This window comes from Lepisma saccharinum, chromosome 6 (genome assembly GCF_977018435.1).
Source record: "Lepisma saccharinum chromosome 6, izLepSacc3.1, whole genome shotgun sequence".
Taxonomy (NCBI): domain Eukaryota; kingdom Metazoa; phylum Arthropoda; class Insecta; order Zygentoma; family Lepismatidae; genus Lepisma; species Lepisma saccharinum.
In genome coordinates, this window is record NC_139234.1 from 7690760 (window position 1) to 7712494 (window position 21735).

The 21735-nt window shown below is 40.8% G+C and overlaps 1 protein-coding gene across 3 annotated transcripts in view; it reads right to left on the minus strand.

The window, feature by feature from the left end:
* The window catches only part of LOC145988536 (uncharacterized), a 232395-nt gene that overhangs the window by 94036 nt on the left and 116624 nt on the right, over positions 1-21735 (minus strand). The window lies entirely within an intron of this gene.

The following is a 21735-nucleotide window of genomic DNA, read 5'->3' on the forward strand; positions in this document are numbered from 1 at the left end:
GTAACAGCACAATGGACACCACATACACATGCACAGCAATGGAGGAGCGATGAAACTGGAACTGGGAGACAGCTGGACCTGGTTGAGTCTGCATTCGAGGACAAGTCTTTGGGGCCTGGAGCGCGGTGCAGCGTTGCCAGCTCGTTTTCCGAAAGATCGGCGCAGCGCGACGTGCAAGGATGAGGGTGAGTGGTTGTTAGAGATAAGACATGAAACACCAGATGGAAAGCGTACGTCTTGTCCGAGACTCTAACACAATCAGGGGTGCGATCAACATTGGAATAGAGTCTGTAGTCTTCTCAGTCCTGAGTGACCTAGATCGATAAGTGGTCGACTCGGATATCTCTCCACCGAAGTTGCCCAGTTCGAGTCCCGGTCTTGGTATGGTCTTTGCGTTACTTTATTCTCACTCACTATCATTCAACACCATCGTCGCGATTAGCACAAAAGTAGCAAAAAATGCGACGAAAGTAAAAAGTAGAGCCTTCAACCGGGTTCATCGAAAGTGACAGTAAAGTAATACAAATACAAACCAAACTCTAGAACGACACGCAAAAGTTGATTGTAGACGAAATGGCTATAATTTTCATTCACACCTTTTCACAATGACACAAATTGAAATAAATATGTAAAACGTCAATAACCAGAGGACATCTGCTTTGCATCCTTCATTCCTGTATACAACGCCAGGATGTACAATAAAAAATAGTTTGCAATGAACAATTTGCTGTTATCCTTGTTGTTAGCTGTACGTACACCCAACGGCAAAAGTAATGATATGCGAACTGTCCATCAACATTTTCCTACAATTTGTTTTTCACAATATGCTGATCATGAATTGAAATAAAAACGTTAATTAGCAGAGGCCAACAAAATTTCATTCTTTATAAGAACACAGGATGTACAATAGAAAAGAATAAAAATAGGGATGGATAATTTGCCTATTAGTATATTATCTTTGCTGTTGGCTGTACAATGCTGGAAAGGACGAAGAGTTAACACGTGGCCCTGGCCGTATTTAGAGGGGTGTGGGGGTTTCTACGGTTGAAACACCCCCGAAACTTTTCGCACGTTGGATTAATGGAAGTTCAGAAACCAAAATCTGTAACCCATTTTCAAAAATTTATTCGAAGCATCACAAAAATACAACAGGGAGACAATGCTGAACCGAACCGATCGAGCTAGAATTTTCAGGCATTGGAATTCTGTGATCCAAACAGGATTTATTCTGGGAATCGCAACCCACTCGCGACCCCTCCATTTGCACACCTGCTGTCCTCTTTCCAGTGTTGCTCCTGAGTCAAGACTGAACATTCTCTTATGATTGTATAAATAATGTTCTTTCCAAGTTTTAAATTCCCTGTTCGATAAAGTTGAAATTCCCCCTTGACAGGGAGTTCAAACCTAGGATCTCCAGTTACGTTCGCGATTGAGGTTACAGTACATGCACCAGGCATCACCTTCTCAAACTGGAGCCTCTAAGATGATCTTGCACCAGGCTACTACACACAGTTTTCAAAATTCAAAAAGTTAAGTTTTAATGTCAAACAACAAGAACTTTATGACTAAGATTTCAATCTTACTTTTAAAGCTCTATCTTGAAGGTATTTTAAATGCAATAACAAAATATAATAATTGTGAGTTTCAGTACACACTGAATGAAATGTTAAGAAAAATAAAAACTTGTGTTGGATATTCACTCATCTCCTGGATTGAGTAAGCCTCCTCAAGGATATAACATCAACAACAATAATAATAATAATTATTATTTTTGGAATAAAGTTGGTTTATTATTATGAAATTTTAATTATTATATAAGTATTGTCATTTATGAATGAACCCCCCGAGTTTTTCTGCCTACGCCCATGGACGTGGCAACACCGCCTCAGCGATCGAACAGAACCTGCATGACTGCAAACCTTGTACCTCGATGCTACCTCAAGTGCGGGTCGCTTGAAAACGAACAAGTAGCCTAAACGCGTCTGTTTCTTATCAACTTAAGGCTCGGCTGGCTGCAAATGGACGAATTGTTTCAAATCCATTCGAAAAACCTCTTGGATATTTCAAAATATGAAAAATTACATACGCTTAGGATTCCTTCTAGAGCATTGACGTGAATTTTCGTGTAGTTTTCTTTCACTGTTGTCTAGATATTATTAATAGTTTAATAGACTTACGTAATCACGAAACTATTGACAATATCTCGACAACAGTGAAAGAAAACTACACGAAAATTCACGTCAATGCTCTAGAAGGAATTCTAAGCTGATGTAATTTTTCATCCAAGTGGTTTTTCGAATGGAGAGGAAATTTTGAAAAAAATCGCCCATTCGCATGCCAAAGGTCCAGCCGAGCCTTAACCTTGGTAATATCTGAAAATAGTACTGGGTAGTTACTAAATGTGCCATTAGATGGCGGCACAATCCAGCTTGATGATATTCGGTTAGCAGTAGCTACGGATGGAGGAGGTGATTGGAGCTGGCAGGCGAGTGATGATGGACACTATAGCAACTGTAATAGGGTGCTCTAATGGTTTAGCCTACAGAATAATGCATGATCGTTTGAATTTCCGAAAAGTGTGCGCACGGTGGCGGCAAATGTTTCGCGGATGATAAAGAGGTTGAACGTGAGGTGTGACAGTGGCTGAGACAGCTATACATGAAGTTAACCGCAACAGGATCGAGAGATGAATGGAAAGGGTGAAGTGTAAGTCAGAAGTAAAAGCTCACCGCCTGCAATCACCAGAAGTCACCGAGGAAATCATCACATATGTACGTACGGGTCATCGAAGTTAGTAATAAGTTTACAGCGTATGTTGATACACCTGTAGATTGAATTGTATCTTGTGCAAATATGCTGTTTAAAGAAACAAACTGCCGGAATACTAACTGAGGTGAGTGTACGTATATAACCGGCCTCCATGGTAGTGGTGAGTAACGTGCTATAGTGGAACCACAAGCAAAGAAACCTGCGCAGACCCGCGACTCCTGTGCACCATACTCCCGCGAGGAGGGGAGGGGGAGAGCGGACTATGCTTCCTTATGGCCCGAGGTGGAGGGAAGAAGGGAAAGCTGCGTGGGGACTTTTCGTCCAAGGTTTTTTTCCCTTGTGGTGTCATTATAGGAAGCCAAGGGCCCCAGTTCAAACCACCGTAAGGCATAGCTGTAGCATTGTGTTGTCTCATTCTGAATCTTGTCGGTGCATTCTTCATCGTAATGGTAACGATCAAACAGAGAAGTACAAAAGCGAATAAAAATAAACTATATATATATATACACACACACATGTGTATGTGTGTGTACACTCACCAGCAATAGAAAATGGGACACCTAGATCCTGAAATACTCGGTTCCCTGCAAAGAGTTATGTGTGTTGCCTAACTCGACGGCGGTGGTAGAAGTTGCCATTGGAATTTTGCTAAGAAAGTCCATTTATCGCCCTAGACATAGGCAACACACAACATCTTGCAGGGAGCAGAATATATCTAGGTGTCCCATTTTCTTTATTGCCGGTGACTGTAGTTATTATAAAAATGTGAGTCGCATAAAATTGGTAGTCACGGACCGACAAAACGGACTAGACTGATAATTTGAATCTTTCAATTGGCAAAATTCCATCGTAGCTTCAGACTTTACACCGATAATTAAGACATTCATTTTCTACCCGCATTTCTTTCGATTCCTCGTGGAGGCACATGGTGGTTCGGATCCCATTTTCAATTGTAGTTCCAGTCCCAATTTGCCTTTCTGTGCACGAAGTGAACTTAAGACTCGTATGTCCTGGTACCGCAGATGCTAAACTTCCACAGCCGACCTCCGTGGTGGAGTGCTTTGCACGACGCGCTTCGACACCAAGGGTTCCTAGTTCGAATCCCGGTCTGGGCATTCTGCGAGTGTCCCTTCGTCAATTCCATAATATCACCACTCATCTTCATAGTCGCGATTAGCCAAAGTGGACGAAAAGCGACGTAAACTAGCCCAATTCAAAGCAAACCTACATTGCCTTACCTTTCATAAACACAACATCCGGTTTCCCAGTCCAACACATTTCGAAAACACAAGTCCACCAACACACCCCAAATGCGCACGACATGTTGTTCACATGCTTCCACGTCCACTGTCCACCTAGAAGAGTCTGCCATGCAAATGCATTCGTTTTTTTCTCCCTTATTCATCACTTTCGTGTGAAGAGGTCCGTGTCCTACCGTTTCCGTTTTAACACGTCGGACATTCCTCCTTTTCAACATGGAAAATATGCTGAACGTCACAACAGAAACTACCACTTATGTCAGGATGGGACAGCTCACTTTTTTTTAGCATAAGCGTGCTAATATTATGATTTGATCTACAGAACCAACTGGCGGCCGGAAGACAATTCCACAGAGCAATGAAACAGCCTTTGGAAGAAGAGCAACGGTTACTTCTTTCGGGGAACGGTCAGTAACTATAATTCAGTTACTTTTGCCAAGTAACGAAATAAACACTTCACTTTACAGTTACTTTGTTTTATGTTACTCTTGATTTTCCTTACCTCTGTATTTTCATATTTAGAAATGAGGTTGTTTATAACATAATGAAAAAAAATATTTTAAATTTACATTGCAACTGATGCATGAAAAGCGTTATACCAGTATTAACTTCTCTGGAATACAGTAACTATAAAGGAAAATTACCTTTACATTAACGGTAATTTAACTGTGTTACTTCTTGAGCGAGATCACTGTAATAATGGCGATATGTAAGGGAAGGGTTTAAGGCGTCAAACCACCATTAATTTTATAATAAAATAATGGAACATAAAAAATGGGCTGTAAGTTTTTACTTTGAGTAAGGAGGCAGTAACCAACGATAAGCATATAATTATTTTAGCTTGAAATGTAACATTCCAGGTTTCACGGGAAGCCTTCAATCACGATAGCCCACTACGGTATAATCGGTTGACCTTCCAAATACGAACCCTCCGCCAAATGTTCCGGATTTGAGTCCAGGCCTGGCATGGATGTCCTTTCATACATTTCATCTAATCATCATCCATCCTTATCGCCAAGATTAGCACAAACGACAAAGGGACGACGTAAATTAAGAAACGAAGACAGTCACGCTGAACCGTTTTCCTTGAAATTCTATTTCACCTTTATGCAAGTTTTAGATAACAAAAAATACCTTGTCTTCCCTCAGAGAAACAAAGTTACCCACAGTTCCCCAAATTTCAGAAAACGTCTATATCCCCCTTCAATTTGCAACACTGCTGGTGGACTAACCGTTATGTAGACATCTTGCCGCTGTCTACGCCAATTCATCACTTTACTTCGATGGTTTTATTACTGCTATTTACCACCGCTTCCAAAATGGTACCTTCTGTTCATGAAATGTTTATCACAACGAAAGTAATGGCCTTGAAACACCCAAAGTATTTTGTCGGAAGCTTTCTTCAGGGTAAAAACATGGAGGTGGAACAAGGACTTTTGCACATCCTCTGAAATTCGCGGGGACGAGTTCCAGGTTGGGGGGGGGGGCATAGTAAAGCCCCGCTCCTGGCGAGAACACATGGTTAACCTTTCCCCGGTTTTTATTGGACACTATAAAGATTCCTTTACAAAAAGCATTGCTACTGGGAAGAACGTCCATTCTCCCAAACACCTCCCTCAAGGTAAAATATTCGATCAGTCCAATTTTGAACCACTTTTTCAAGTAATTGGGGACGTATGTCGTTAATAACACGAGTTATGTTGGCTTCCAAAGCGTCAATTGTTGCTGGTTTATCAGCATAAACCAGAGACTTTAGATATCCCAAAGAAAATAATCCAGTGGCGTTAGGTCCCATGATCTTGGGAGGCCAATTCACTGACAGCACCGATATTTCCGAAGTGGTCTATACGTTTGTCGAACAGAACATTGATTTTGGAAATATATTTCCACAATTTGTAAACGTTGTTGCGGCGTCAGTCTTTCCATGATAATTTGCCAATGCTCACTGATATGAAATGATAAAACAACATGTCATCAAAACAAAACAAATGACAGCTATCCCTATCGAAAGTTCTATCACTCTTAAAAAAAACACCCTTTATTTACCATACTGTTTTGGAGGACGTCGTGCTGGACAGAAAGCTGTGATGTTGAAGTTTGTAATGGATAACCATATTTTTCTCGAATCTTTTACAGTTTTTTGATGGTGGGCAGTTGCCCCCCTTGCCCCCGCACTATACTAAACCTTTTCTAGCAAGGGAAAGTAAACTGTCCTTGCCCCCTTGTCCCCTAGTTTTGGAACCCAATCTCCGTCACTGATTGGTGGGTTGGATATAAATTCGTATTAAATGCTACCATGCCCAATTTAAGAATAAACGTGCCAGATGAAAGAGACCCAGTACGAAATGAAAACTATTTTGAACTTACAAGCCCAAATGAATCTATGAATACCAGAACCATTTCAGAATGAATAGCGACAATGGAGATAAACAATTCGGTTACATACCAATGTAAAAATTACTGAAAACTGTCAAAATTGAAATTCAAACCGATATCGAACCGGATTTTTGACGTTGTAATGGTAAAACACTGGCACTTGACTACCAAAGAACCATGTTCGATGCTTAACTGAGCCATCATTTTTACTTAGCCTTCAGCCGACTTCCGTGTTCTTTGTGTGTCCCTTCATCAATTCCAGCATCCTCGCGTTTGCGATTAGCCAAAGGTGGCCAAAAAACGAAGTACAATAAAACCCAATCAATCAATTACTTAACTTTCCGCAAGTTTTGGACAATAATGTTTATAAAAAAAAGGAAAATAAACATAATTGTGTGGCAACCACATTCTCATGCGATATTTTTGTTATGATTTATTTAGAATGTTTGCATTAGGACATACTTATAAATGTAATTGAAAAGCCAGTTATATTATGTATCGTAATATCGCTACTTTCTATCTCCCCCACTACCGTGGAAAGGGACATGGGGTGTATGTCCCCAATACCAATTAGCCTTAAAACTTTAGATACTTACCTACGTTAACTGGCGACGATGTAATAAACGATGGAGCAAATACATATCCATAAGCTTCAGTTTCGAATCTAAGACCTCTAGCGTCAGAGTGCGATATGCTTACCACTATGTGTAACAGAAGCCAGTAAACATAATTTTCAGCCCATGTGTGGTGGGAGAACAGCATATGCTGAAGCTCGCTCCCTGAATAAAGATATTATTATTATTTCACTTTGAGGCTGCCTCCGTTTAAAGAACTGTCAAATCCTTCGGAATACAGTAAACAATGTCTTCCTTTCTTCTATAACAGCTGATAAAATAGTGTCTATTGACGTGTGTATCCAAATCTACGATACACCCATTAGTATCAAGACAATAAAATCTCTATTTTTCTTTGGCAAACAGCCCAGAATAAGCTCCAACCAACTTGCGGAAAGGAATGAATTGGCCAGATATGAAATGGATATGTAGTTCTTGTTTAAACCTTACTGGGAACTGGACATAAAGAGTTTAAAGTGGGATCCGAACCAATATGTGCCACCACCAGGTATCGAACCAACATATCTGAAGCGAATCGGGACTAATTTTTATAAAGTAAAACTTGAGAGTAGCACTTCATTTTTAATAAATACTAAACACAACTTGGATTTTTCCATTATCCCACTGTAATTAACACAGAAATACGGGGAAACCGTCATTCAATGGAACTGATGTCCTGGTTGCAGGACATAAGCGCCTACCCCTCAAAGTAGGCGGGCTTTATGCAGGGGGTTCCCCCTTTTTCTGTTCTTTAAAAATTAGCTGTGACGGTGTACTTGCATCCAGAAATTAGTAGGATATCGTGGATTTGGCGTTCTTCCTCTCCGGCATGTTTTATAGGCTTGTCAACCCTCCCGGAATAGCCGGGAGTCTCCTGGAATCGAACTCACTCTCCCGGAATGTTATCTTCGGGAATGGCGAGATTTAGTGTTGTTCTTTATTATTATCTTTTCATAGTACTTCATTATGAAGAATTTTGTTGTAGTATTGCGGCTTCAGAGGAGTCCATGTACCTGCATATTGATTTTGCTTTGTCTAATTAACCATTGTCGTTGCTGGGTGTTTTGATCAAGTTGATTGAATTTTATTTTCCGAGTAGCAAGAACACAAAACCGATAACAGCCACGGACGTCTGCAGGATCTTTTCAGAGAAGGACAAGCAAGGTACTTTTTCTTCATGGGGGAGCAAACCAGGCATATTTCCCCATAATAGCGTCGCTCCCTGAAATAAAAACCCGTCAATTTCAAGTCATCATGTTTCTGCAACGCACTTTTAATAATAAACATAAATGACTGTCTGTGTGAGGTTGGCTACCGACCCCCTTGTTCCCCCTCACCTCCCTGTCGTCCAGGACGTCCACGATAATAGCTGACATTCAAAACATTTTAATCTAAAGATCTTCCGTAATTTTATTCAATAAAGTTGGCACGGTTGCATGTTTACTGGACGAGTTCACTCCAGAAGGGTACATGCCGTCCGGTCGCTGAGCTTTCAGTAATGAGCGTGCCCTTCAAAGCCCTTCGATCGTTATCACCGGGTTGGAGCATTTCAAGCAGAGAGAGCTGGGTCAAGATTCTGACGCCACGAATTCTTGGTGATATCGTGTGGTGTCCAGTGTTGCCACATGAAGGGAAATTTCGCTTTCGCAGGGAAATTCGCACCCACCAATTTTTAGCCAAAAGAGAAAAGGGAATTTCGATGAAAAATACCACAATTTCAGAAAAATTTTAAAGACATCTAACTCCACATTATTACAGTTCATGTTAATTTTCAATTTCATATCCACATTTTATTTATTTATATTTTGTTTCTTCTTATCTCTGCTTCTTTCAATATAAGTCCACTTTCAACCAACCAACATAAGTCCACATCTATTTATATGTGTGTTACGTTTATTGTACGTTGCTTTTATGCATCTTCGGATAATAGCAACGATGAGGATTAACGATTAAGTGGATTCCTGACCAGGATTCAAACCTAAGACATCTGACCAGGAAAGTGAAAAATTTGTTTTTTTCATACTAACATGGACCAACGGAAATACTATTACTACTACCACCACCACCACTAATAATAATAATAATAATAATTACGGCTACTTGTGCTACTACTAATATTACTTATTGTTGTTATTATTATTATTATATTATTTGTTTAGGTGAAGGAAAAAATGGTCCAAAAAGGGAACTTTTGTTCCTTGGAAAGGGAAATTGTGCCCTCATATTGTGGCAACACTGGTGGTGTCCGGCAAATACACGGAGAGATGCCAACAAGCGAGAGACCTAGTAGCCTAGTCGGTTTTGCTATCTCTAGGTTTTAGTATTCGGCTATCCCTAGTCCACAACAATGTTTTATTTCCCAGGTTGTCATCTTCAGGTTGGTCCACGCTGACAGCACGAAAGAAGGACCAAGGCCAGGGAAGTTCCGATCGGGCGGGAAAGGGTGGGGGGGGGGCTCTTCAGCCAACAAGACCCCACGCTTTAGATGGAACCATCTTTCTTAACATTTTATGCAATGACCAAAATGTTACCGTGTAAGTGAAAAATCAGATACTATGGCATTTCTCAAGGATAGAATCGGTCCTATTTTCGTAGCATTGCCAATCAGAAGTAAACTATGGGTCACGAGTGCAGATGTAATGGCGGCCGAGTGAGACGTAGATAATGTATCACTCCACATTTTTAAAGGTATTAGGTACAAATCAATGGCGCTGCTTAAATACATACTTTACAATGTATGCAGTACACGTATGGAAGAATAAATTAGTTATTTCAATTGTAAACACCGACAGGGGCGGCGCGAAGAGGGCGCGAGGGGGTGGTTGCGCGCCCCTTAATTTTCTTCCGCACCCCCTACGTTCAACTGAAAATACTAACTTTAATAATGTCGTCATATTGAGCGCCGAATGATAGGTACTGAAGTAAGACCGTTATTATTGTATGCAACAGGCAAGCACTGAAGGAGATGCCGATATTTTTCTGTACTGGCGGCTGCCAGTTCGTTGTTGGGGATAGTGAGGCAGAAGGGATTTTAAAGATGACACAGTTGTGGTTTTCTCTTCGCGGTTTGTACCTCCATTGGTTACTTTGAAAAGGTTCAAAAATTGTGTTTTTAAGGACAGGATGATTTTATTTTGTATTTCACAACATAGTTCAATAAGACTGCAATGTGTATCTGAATGTTTATACTGTATGACCTGACCACTTTGTTGGAGTAGAAGACATAATACATATCATCATGGACGTCCAAGGGGAGGGCAAGGGGGGCACAGCCTCCCTGGAAAATGAATGTCAATCTAAAGTTATATGTTTCACACACCTATATTTTAATTTCAGTCAGTAATTTATGTTAATCAGTGGCGGCGATTAGGGGTGCAGTTGCCCCACCCCCTTTTTACTATTTCTGCCCCCGCACTGTGCTAAATCTTATCTACCAAGGGAAAGTAAACTGTCCTTGCCCCTCCCACCCCCCCCCCCCCGTTTTGAAAGGTTGCATGCGCGTTTCATGTTTTCCTTACTTTCAACATCGCACCATCTACATTTCCTTCCGCACCCCCTCAGCACCCCTAGATGGTTAATCCTGGCGCCACTGCTGAACACCGGTCACTGGCTTTTCCCGTGTGCCTTTCGTGCTATATATATATTATTTAACGTTCTCTGCACACTTCGCATCACAAACAATTACTAATAATTACCGTTCTAATCAGTATGTCACTACCAACCTTATATTATTACCTCCATCACCTCCATTTTAATAAATTACAAAATCAACATAATGTTGCTGAATTGTCTGCTATAAAAAATGCTACAAGTTTTTTGGAAGCATTTATGATAAAAAGTAGGCCTAGGAAAGGAAAGAGTGGGACGGAAATGTGCAATAGATAAAAGGGAACGAAGCACATAAAGGATGAAAGAAGATAAATTGAGGAAGAGAGAGAAGGAAAACATAAGAGCGAGAAAGAGAAGAAAAGCAACCGACCGGGAAACAGAAAAAAGGAAACAAATGAATAGAGAAAGAGCGGAAGGTAGAGAGAAATAAACAAGTGTAAAAAGAGAGATAAAGAAAGACATAGGGAACAGAAAGAAAGCAAAAGAAAGAGGTAAGAATGAAATAGAGACGCAAAGACAAATTGATTGACCTCGGAAGAAACGCATACCTCGCCAAAGTATTGTTAAATTAATACATTTATAATTTACAAACAAGGGAGATTCGAATCGCAATCGGTCAAGTTCATGGTGGGAGACTTGGGTCAACCCCCTCGCGGCATAGCCACCTGTTTCGTCCCCTCGCGAGGCAATGGTCCGAGCCGTCCAAGAGCTGGACTAACCAATTTGACACACGTGCAGAGGGTTGAAGAAGTCTCAGCGGGGAGGCTAAAAAGGTGGTGGGGGTTATAAGACACCAGCCGAGCCCGTTTTCGCTTGGCGCGACGAAAAACAAGTTGCCACCTTTACAGATAAGTCACTAAATATGACTGATTTGAAAGACCGGTTGGGAAGTAATTCGTGAGAAAGGTATAGCTGAAGTCTTGAACATAGTGCCAGTTCGGCATCTTTGACTCCACCCCAGAGGAAGCTGACCAGAAACGTATCTGGTTTCGAGCCACCACCTATTTCTCTGTAAAGTGATGTTGTCACTTTTGCCTGCAGTGTTTAGACATCCATTCACTCTGTGACGTTATACTCCCAAGGTCTTTATATTGTATAAAAAAGTAGCACAATACCATAACACAACCTAGCAAAGATAACGCAACCGCAACTTCGCGTTCAAAAATCTCTAAAGGAACTGAATTAGCAACATCTCATTTAGTCCACGTGGACTTGACGAGAGCTGTCATTTCTTGGACGAACGCTATTGGTGGGAAAGGTTTCAGGGGACGATTTATTGTACTCCACGTGGACCTGACATGTGGTTGTTAGGGGGAAAACTGATCTTTCGGAACTTTCTTTGAAGTAAAGTGAGGTTGGAATCAGGACAAGTATACTATCTACTTTTCTGCCCACTTTTGGAAGAACGAACGCAGTAATTATGCAAAGCTAAATGAACATTTAGATATTAGATTCGTCTAAAAGGCCATACAGACTTTTATATTTTTCTAAAAGTAACAATCCTATGGCGATGCGAGTTTCCTTTGACATTTCGACAATTTCTTTTACAACAAATATCTAGAATATGTTCGACGTCCAGTTGGAATACGTGTGCATAGGAGAGAAGGGAAGAGGATTCGTTTTCCTTTTCCTCTTGTAATTGTTGTGTTCTTAGGGAAGTGTCCTATTGTGTATAAAAGATAGGATAGTGAGTAGAGATGATTCGGATTAGTGCGTTATTACTTATTACACACACTGTTTTCCACGTAACAAAACAAGGACAAATTAAAGTTAAACATATTGGCCATATTACATACAGTAAGGCTAATAGTGACAGGACCTAAAGTTTAAAGTGGGATCCGCACCACTATGTGCCTCCACCGGGAATGAAATCTTGTTTGAACAAAGACAAAGAAAGATGGACAGAGCAACACAATAACAAAGAGAGAAGTGATACGGAAAGAGAATATATGCAACCATGACCACTGAAGCAGAGCCCACCTGAAAATACCCCTCTCCCCCGAATGAAATTTTCTAGTAAATCCGAAGGACATTTATGATAACCTTTACCCATATGGATACGAGTAACGACAGAAAATAGGCAAAATAGAATGCACCTACTCATTTACAACATTCCCGAACACAATACTCTAATTTCGCAACAAGGAGAGGAAGTGCAAACAAATACTTACCATGTACACAGCACGGAACACCAACCATTTTCACACAATGTATTCCTCGCGCCACGTTCACAATTCGCGTATCTTCACGGCTATCTGTACGCTCACCCAGGACCACTGCGTTTCACAAACTACAAGCTACCACGACAAGACAAACCACTGCGACTGGTGCAAAGAATGCCATTAGCATGGCCATGAACTTTGAGGCCAGTTTCTCCCCCACCCTCTTCCCCCGCCGGGCGTCGAAGCACCCCATTGATTTATTGACAGCCACACATGGTCCTTCTATTTTCACGGAAACAAATCACTTAGACTGATTGTGTAGAAGCTACAACACGTGCGTTCAAAGATGCAGGTGCAGCGGCAAAACGAGTATTGTCTCACAAGAAATAACTCTCCTAGTTTCTGCAAAGCAATGTAAGTATAGCTCGACCACAAGGGAAAAAACCTTCCCTCAAAAGCGTTCGCGCATATTCCCTGCCGTTATCGGTGCTCGGGGCAGTGTTGCCAGGTCAGACTTGAAAAAATCGAGGATTGTTCCTTGGGAAACCAGAAGATCTGCTACAAAATCCGATGATCTAATTGTAGCGGATGAACGACCTTCTCGGGGGCGGCATAGGCGTGCGCACTGGGGGACAAGAGGATGTCTGCAGATTTTTTCCAGCGAGGGGGAAACAATGTATTTTTATCAGGCGGGTAAACGAGGCATATTACCCAGCATAATGTTGCCCTCTCAGAAAACACCACTTGAGTTTGAAATTATCACGTTCCTACATCCCTATTATAATAATGGATGTAAATTAATGTGACTGAAATCAACTCATACGTCTGAAATAATAAGTACTTTTATGTCAACATTCATTTTCCAGAAGGGGAGGGGGTGGCGACCATCCTTGCACTTCCTTCTGGACGTCCATACCGCTTTATAATTTTGTAGAAAATTAAGTATTTAAGTATAGAATAGTATATTAAGGATAGAAAATTAAGTATTTTCAAGCCGATGAAAGTTCCAAGCAACTACGGGGGAGGGGGTGCATTATTTCCTTCGTAATTGAACTATGCCGCTTCGTTCTCTAGCAAATTTCTTGTTATTAACACTCACATGCTTTATTCGTCAGTTATGCTGCCTCTATGTTGCTGCATTTAATATATAATAGACACACACACACACACACACACACACACACATACATTTATAAAATAATTTGCCCACGCTACGAAGTCAGTATTTCTACTTAGTAAGGCAAGGACGTTTCACTGTGTTTGCATCACTTCATCCATTTCATCAATTTTTCATTCATCCATATTGTCGTACTTACCCGTAGAGGCACAAAAGCGACGTAAAATAACTAAAATAGAAATAGATTTTCGGGTGGGATAAAATACAACCATCTAAAAATAGTAATGTACATGGACGTCTGCAGGATTTTTTCCAGGCAGGGGCAAGGAAGATATTTTTTTTCCAGGGGGGGCAAAGAAGGCACATTTTCTCCAATAATAGTGTTGTTCCCTCAAAAAACATTGCTTAAATTTCAATGTATCATATTCATGCAATAATTGACACACATTATTGCAGCTGAAATGAAATTATATGTGAAAAATATATAATTTTTGGTTGACTTTCATTTTCCAGGGGGGGCCACGCCCCCCCCTCCGGACGCCCATGGTAATGTAATAATAGTAATAAAATAATAATAATGTCCTAGCACATAGTTTGGCATAATTTCACAGTTCAAACAGCACTTTTCATGGCTGAGTGGAGTTCCACTCTCCCTTCCATGTTCAAGTAAGGTGACCAGGAAACTTGTTTTTGAGCAGGCCGTCGGAGGTGCCATAGCAATAGTTTATTATGGAATCCTACCTAGAAATCAATAGGTCTGGCAACACTGACGTTGGCCGCTCTGAAGGCTCCTTCCTCCCGTCTTTTTCCCCCACCCGCCAGCGCGATGGGGTCTGCGCAGGTTTCTTTCCTTGTGGTTCCACTATAGATACCAAGGCAGTATTACCACATATGGGAAGTTTTCCTCGACACATGGAAAAAAAAAACAGAGTTTTTGATGGACAAAATCAAGATTTTTATGAAAATTACAGATTGATTGATTTAGTTTATTTAACGTCGCATATCCTCCACTATTGGTTAATCGTGACGATGGGTGATAAGATGGTATGGCTAAGATAAATCCCACAGAGAATTACACTGGCTGCGAGTCCAGACACCTCGTTAGCCTTTAAAATGCAATCCAAGATGTACTACGTGTAAGAGAGGTTCACATCTCGTTCTCTCACAAACCGAAAATTGTGACAATTTTATTGAACGATGCATCTCGTTATTTTAGTTGTTTTTTCTGCCCCTTCTCGCTCGTCGCTGCGACGAGGATGGATGCATGATTGATGTGATGACTAGACGTCGGATTTTAGGTTTTTTTACCCATTTTTTCCTTTACAGGTATGTAAGAAATAGTAAGTTATGTCAGCGTTTCGTTTATAAACACAACTAATGGAGTTTTATAGTGCCTATAAAACTATTTTGCTTGTTAGAAGCTATTTATGCCCCTAAATCAAGCCCTTTTTAATGTTTTTATATATTTTTAAAGGCTTTACAGGATTTTTATGTCACACAGAGGCATTTGCTTTGTTTGGTCACGAAAAAATTCAATTACGAACGTGTTTGAAACATACTCTCTGTCAATTTCCCTTCCTCCAGGTTCACGATATTTTTTTAAACCTCTAAACAAGGCAAAATGTCTGGCGCCACTGTTACCTGTCCAAAGTTCATACTTCTGATCCGTGTGGTCTTGCTCAATTTCGCGTCATCGGTGCTTTGCGGCATTCACGTGTTCCAAACTAACATTTCGGCATTGAAGTTTGCACCACTGACTATGTTTTTGTTGAAACGAAGATGACACTCACAGACAAAATTTCGGAGTATGACTGTGGATAAAATGAAAAACACTGTTGCCTAACTATACGGCGAAGAGTAGATTTTAATAGTAAATTTCCAATGGTAACTTCTGCCATCGCTGTAGGGTTAGGCAAAACACATAACGTTATGCAAAATAGTGCGTATTTCGAGATACAGGTGCAGCATGTTCATTCCCGGTGACTATATCTAATCAGCATTTTTCAGGAATTTTGAATTCGAGCCTAACTTAAGATTTTTAGGATTTTTAGAACCTATTTTAGAAACCTAAAAGCACAGTTTTTAGAACCTAAAAATCAGAGGTCTAGTGATGACGTTGATGAAGAGTACACCCAGGTCGGGACTCGAACCCGTGAACTTCGGTGGCATAGTTTCCTGGTTGCGTAAAACTTAATAATATCTAGACAAAGGTGAAAGCAAACCAGACGAAGATCCACGTGGTATCATGAAAGGGGGGGGGATAACTAAAAGCGAAGCCTGTCTTGCATTGTAGACGGAGTGAACCAAGGAAAGAAAGTTAGCTACACAGCATGCAACGACTGCAATAATAATAATAATAATAAGGATACGACGGAAGGGAAAGGCAAATTATAAAGTGGCAGACCAGCGTGTGTGTATATAATTAACAACTGGTCAACACATCAAGGACACCATCACATCACGAGTTATGAGATCAAATGTCCGTAAAAACATTCTGCATTCGTAACGGAGGTGCCCACTTTGAGCAAGACGTGTAATGTTCTTTAATTGTATTATTCATTCATTCCATTCACATGAAGATGAATGAAGTATTATTTCTTGTACACAAATGTAAATGTTAGCAACATTTGTACCTTGTTGGATAGCAGATGACACAAGGAAGTAATTAAAGTAATTTGTACGCTTCGTCTCATACCATTTTTGTTATTAATACGTTGCCAAATAAACTAAAAGTGCATTTTTTTTATCATCACTTGTAACTTTAGACCCACCCGTTACTTACATGTGATTGTTATTTGGGAAAAACTCTTTTTTCAACGAACCACTTATTTGTTAGCTATCAGAAAACGCTGAAATAAGTTCCATACAATGAGCAGTTTTTTCTCATCTTTTTATGTGGAAAATTGTCATTTTTTTAAAAAAAAAAAACAATAGAAATTTGATTATCTCGAAAACTACTAATTTTCGGACGGGGTATCATATAGTCAAATTTATTGCAAATTGCCTCTACTTTAACCCCTTTCAGGGAATACATCTATTACAAGTCACCCTGTATATAATGTGTGTGGGGTGGCAGTCTGTCGGTCATTAGAAATAAACAACTGCTAGATTAGATTACAATTGATTTTCTGCATGTAGTAGTCTGATCGGCTTCTTTGTTTGGCGTATGCAAATGTTATTAATCTCCTTGTTCACTATTATCTAGTGGAGCGAGGTGGAAAGTTTTTACTAAATATTTTGCAAATCGACAATAATATTGTTATTGTAGATCGGTATTTCTTTGTTTTGAGTGATCTTGTCAGAATGCTAAAGGTAAAAGTAAAAGTGTTCCCCTGTGTTTAGCACAATGCCATAAAGGTGTATAGGGGTGTGGGGGTAACGCCCCACACTTTCTTGATCCGGTCGTGAGTGGGGGTGATGTGATCAGCATCACGCCCCTGACAGCCTTTACCCCCCAGGGTTTCCCCCAGGTAGCCATGTTATTCGATGCTGGGTGGGCGCCGGGGCCGCTTCCAACGTTAGAAAAGTTCCCGGATTTGAACCGGCCGGGGATCGAACCCGGGACCTTTAGCATGGTAGTCAGACGCGTTACCGACTGAGCCACCGCGGCCAGAATTGTCAGAATGCTAAATTGTTAAAAGTCCCGGTACAGGCACACAGTGGTTCGGATCCCATTTTAAACTATAGGACCAGTCCCGATTAGCCTTTCTGTGCAAGTGGAGTTCAAACGAAACTCACTCGTCAAATAATATTTTTCTCCCGGTGACCGACAGGAAAATCACAAGAGGTATTTATTTCAATTTGCTAAAAAATCAAAATTTAAAAAAAAATCGACCTTGCCATAGTTTCATTATCGGTGGGTTATCAACTTGGGTTGCCAATACATTTAACAATTAGGTACGCAAGAACGAGTGTGAGCAATTGAGAGGAATGATAACACTACTTTCAGTCACGAGGCTGAAGTGCACGCCCATGAAGCCAGACCACCAGGCGCCACTGGCCTAGAAGATGAAGCTGCGGAGAGAAATGTCTTGCCAGATTTTCCGCGTGATCTCGTGTTGCGGCGGTGAAAGTAGGAAACGCCTGGAGAAGTATTTTGAATCTTCTATTAACTCAAGACACTGAACTTTCGCATACTACGGTGTAAAGTGTTCGGAATATTCTATATTAAAAACGAAACTAACACAAACGCTCTGGATTCGATGCGGGTCCAAATAAACCGTGTCACAGTAGTGGCCAATGATGCGGAAAACAAAGAGACTGGAGAGGTTTCGCTTTTATACGTTCGGGAAGAAGTTATTTTCAGCCGGTAGAGAGAGGAGAGTGTAATGCGCCGAAAGCTCTTTTACACAGTGAGTTAACGTGCTCTGTCCAGGTAAGATGATGATGATTTTAGGTTATTAACTGTATCTGAAAGAGGCAAATGTGATTCATTGATTGTGAGCTTAGGGAGTTTTATTTTGTCTATTTTGTTCAATATCATGGAGCAACCAACGAAGATACGCTGGATTTTTGCTGTGTTGATGTGCAAGCCATGCTCTAACGAGTACCGACCACTAAACGCACGGCAATGAAATTAGGCGGGTGGCAGAAGTTCGCGCTACTGCCACGTCGGAGCACAACTCCCTGTGTTCGAAGGTTTAAGAGATTGAAGGATCTCGTTGTAGAGTTGGTCTCTGCAATCCATGTGATACAAACTGACACTGTTTGTTCGAAAGGTCAGGGATGACACAAAAGTGCCCCGGAGAGGTCGATCTGATCCTCGAACTAGGCAATGCAGCCCGGTTGGTTGCGAAACAGTGCGCGGGAACCAGCCGCTCTCGGTTTGCTTTTCCCACATGTGGCACCAGCTTCTGCCCAGTTGCCTATTTTCATGGCAGTGACTATAGTTAATTTTTTCAGGTCGTTATTTTTTGATAATTTTTCACCGACTTTTCCAGGTTTTTAAATGCATACTTAATATATTTGTATATTTATGGATTTTATTACTTTAATTTGATTCAATTGCATTGCCTTTGGTCTGAAAATAAAATTCTAGGTATTACTACGACAGAGAATCACTTTATGTAAGTAAAAATTGGAGTCACAATTAAGTTAAGCATGAGGGCAAATAAGCGTCCATCACTCCATATTTTACGTAACAATCACATTGCAACTTGTGTTTTGACTTTGTTGCTATATATGTGTGGTATTGTGAAATGTAAGTATACCGTGTTTTAATAATAGAAACAATCTTAGAAAAATACATTTAGATACAAGATGAAAAAAAGTTGTGCATGTTGTTAAACGTAAAATAATATATCGTTGATTTACATGAACAGCAAGCAACAGTAAAAATTAAAATACAGCTTTTCAAATAAAAATAATAAGAAATTGGTGATGTTTATACAAAGTACACATTTGCATAAGACAATTACAAAATATGATTCTTTTTCATTGTAAATAGAGAGGTAAAGCATTGAAAAGAAATTGGTCATGTTTGTTAGTAAACACAGACAAGACATTGAAGCAGCTTGTATTAAATATAAATGGGATTGCATTACCTTCATAAATGCTATAACCAAGGTTTTGGAAATGTTGAGATAGAAATAAAGCAAAACAAAGATTGAGATTTAGTTCTGCCAAATTATTTTTGCAGTACAAGAAGCCAGGTGTCTAGCAACTCTGAACGAGCCGAGGTAACGAACGAGGCAGATGAGGGTTCCTTCCGGTCTTTGGTCATTTTATCTTGTCGACATTCACGACTCGCTTCACAGTTTCACATATCCTGTCCAAGGTATCATCCCCAAGTGTGAAATTTGAATGAAACAAGAGCTGTCAGCAGTGTTATCTTGGCGGAATCGTCGCGTCAAATCACTGTTCTGCAAACGTAAGGGATTTTCTCGGCTCTGTTGCGAAGTGAAAGGCGAGAAGATGATGGGAAAAAATCATTCGTGGCCTTTGTCAGTGATACAATATCAGAATTTGCCTGGAGTAGCGGCGGAAACACCATGCGTGTGGGGTTCGGATTGTGGCTCTTTCAACGAGAAAGACATGGCTGGGTGACTACTACGTGCGGAGTCACCGGGGTCGCTCAACAGAGCATTCCAGAAACATGACAGAATCCTTTCGCAGAAGTGCGAACAAAGAAACGCATTGTTCCTGGAAATCGTGTGGAGTTATCGTTTCACCAAAATAGGTTCTATTTTACTTGGAAGTAAAGACGGATCGTTTGGCTGTGGAAAAGCTAAATGGCCTCTTGATTACGAACTGCCAACGTCATTTTGAACTGTAGGCGATTTGGAGGAACTGCCATCAAATGGACAGCCACGAGTTTTGTAGAACGAAATCAAGTCTCTGCGCAAGTAGTAACGCGAGTCCGCTCCACCAATTAACACGAGACAGGGAACGGGATTGCGTAGAGATACCAGCCTTCGCACTCGATTTCCTCCCCTTCCCTGTCGCCATGCGTGACCTTACTCCACAGATTCCGGGGATAGAGTATAGATTAATGTTACACGCGCGGGATTGCCGTTCGTACCGTCAAATGGTAACAGTGCTGCCATCCTATCTTCCCGCATAAAGTGCAACATAGATCTGATCGTGATTTTTTTATGTGTCAGCCTCTTGCAAAGAGAAGATCCTATCAACGTATTGGTGGGAATGAAACAACAAATCGTCCACTCTGCGTCACTCCGTCTCCAAATTATAAACAAATTGAGATTTTTTTCTTCACCCGAGGTAAGCTGTCCATTGACTTTCACCACATGTGGAAGATTCACAATACTATGAAATCGTCTGAAACAACTGAAACGAAACCACATCCACACTCTACTCTCGGGCCATTTGTGATAGTGATGTGATCGGCACTACGCTCCGGTCGCCTTTATTTCCACTACCCATTTATTAAAGGCTTGGTGAACCCCAGAGCCGTCCCATACAGGAATATAAACCAGTACTGGAAGTGAAAATTCCTAGGTGTAGGAATGCTTTACGAAACTTTACCTTGCCTTACGATAATGTCCCTAACTGGAGGATAGCCCCCCCTCCCCTCCCAGGCGTTGTTGGTGAGAAGTAAAGTAAAAAAAGGGTTAAAATAGCCCTTTAATGACGGAACATGAGGCAATAAGGCATATTCCGTTGTCAATGAGAGAGTACAGCCAAAACGGTGAATTCTACGTTGAAAATTTATTACACTGAAAATCACTTATCTTGAACAAGTTTCCCCCCTTACATTTTTTTTTGTCTGCAGTAATAACGCAGTTGCTGTATGGTACCGGAGTTGGCATGTACAAACACAAATATCAGAATTTCAAGAGAAACACGCACACGAACACAAGCTCAAAAATTCAGAGAGACGCACGAAAAATTATAATTACATGGGTCAAAAGTATATACCGTATTATTCATACGCTTCTTTCTTCGGCAAATGCAACGTCTTCCGACGGACGGAAACCGAACGGGACACCAGCAGAAAATTTGACTTGAAAACTGGGCAGGACATTAGTCTTATTTGTGAGGCCAACTTTCTAGGATTTCATGTCATAAAATGTTCCTGGCGAAAATACAGGTACCCTACGTGGCCAACTCTTGTGGCGGCGCTGAGAAAAGTGACCCCACCCCACCCCCTTCCTCCAAAATGGCGGGAAAAATGAAAGCAAGAGGGTGGGCGGTTGTTGAGGTGCCTGGTGGAGGGACAACCATCTCACAATCACATCCAGTGTTGCCACATGAAGGGAAATTCGGACCGAAATTTTAGCCAAAAGGGAATTTCGATGACAAATACCACAATTTCAGGGAAATTGTAAGACATCTGACTACATTATTACAGTATATGTTAAGTTCCAGTT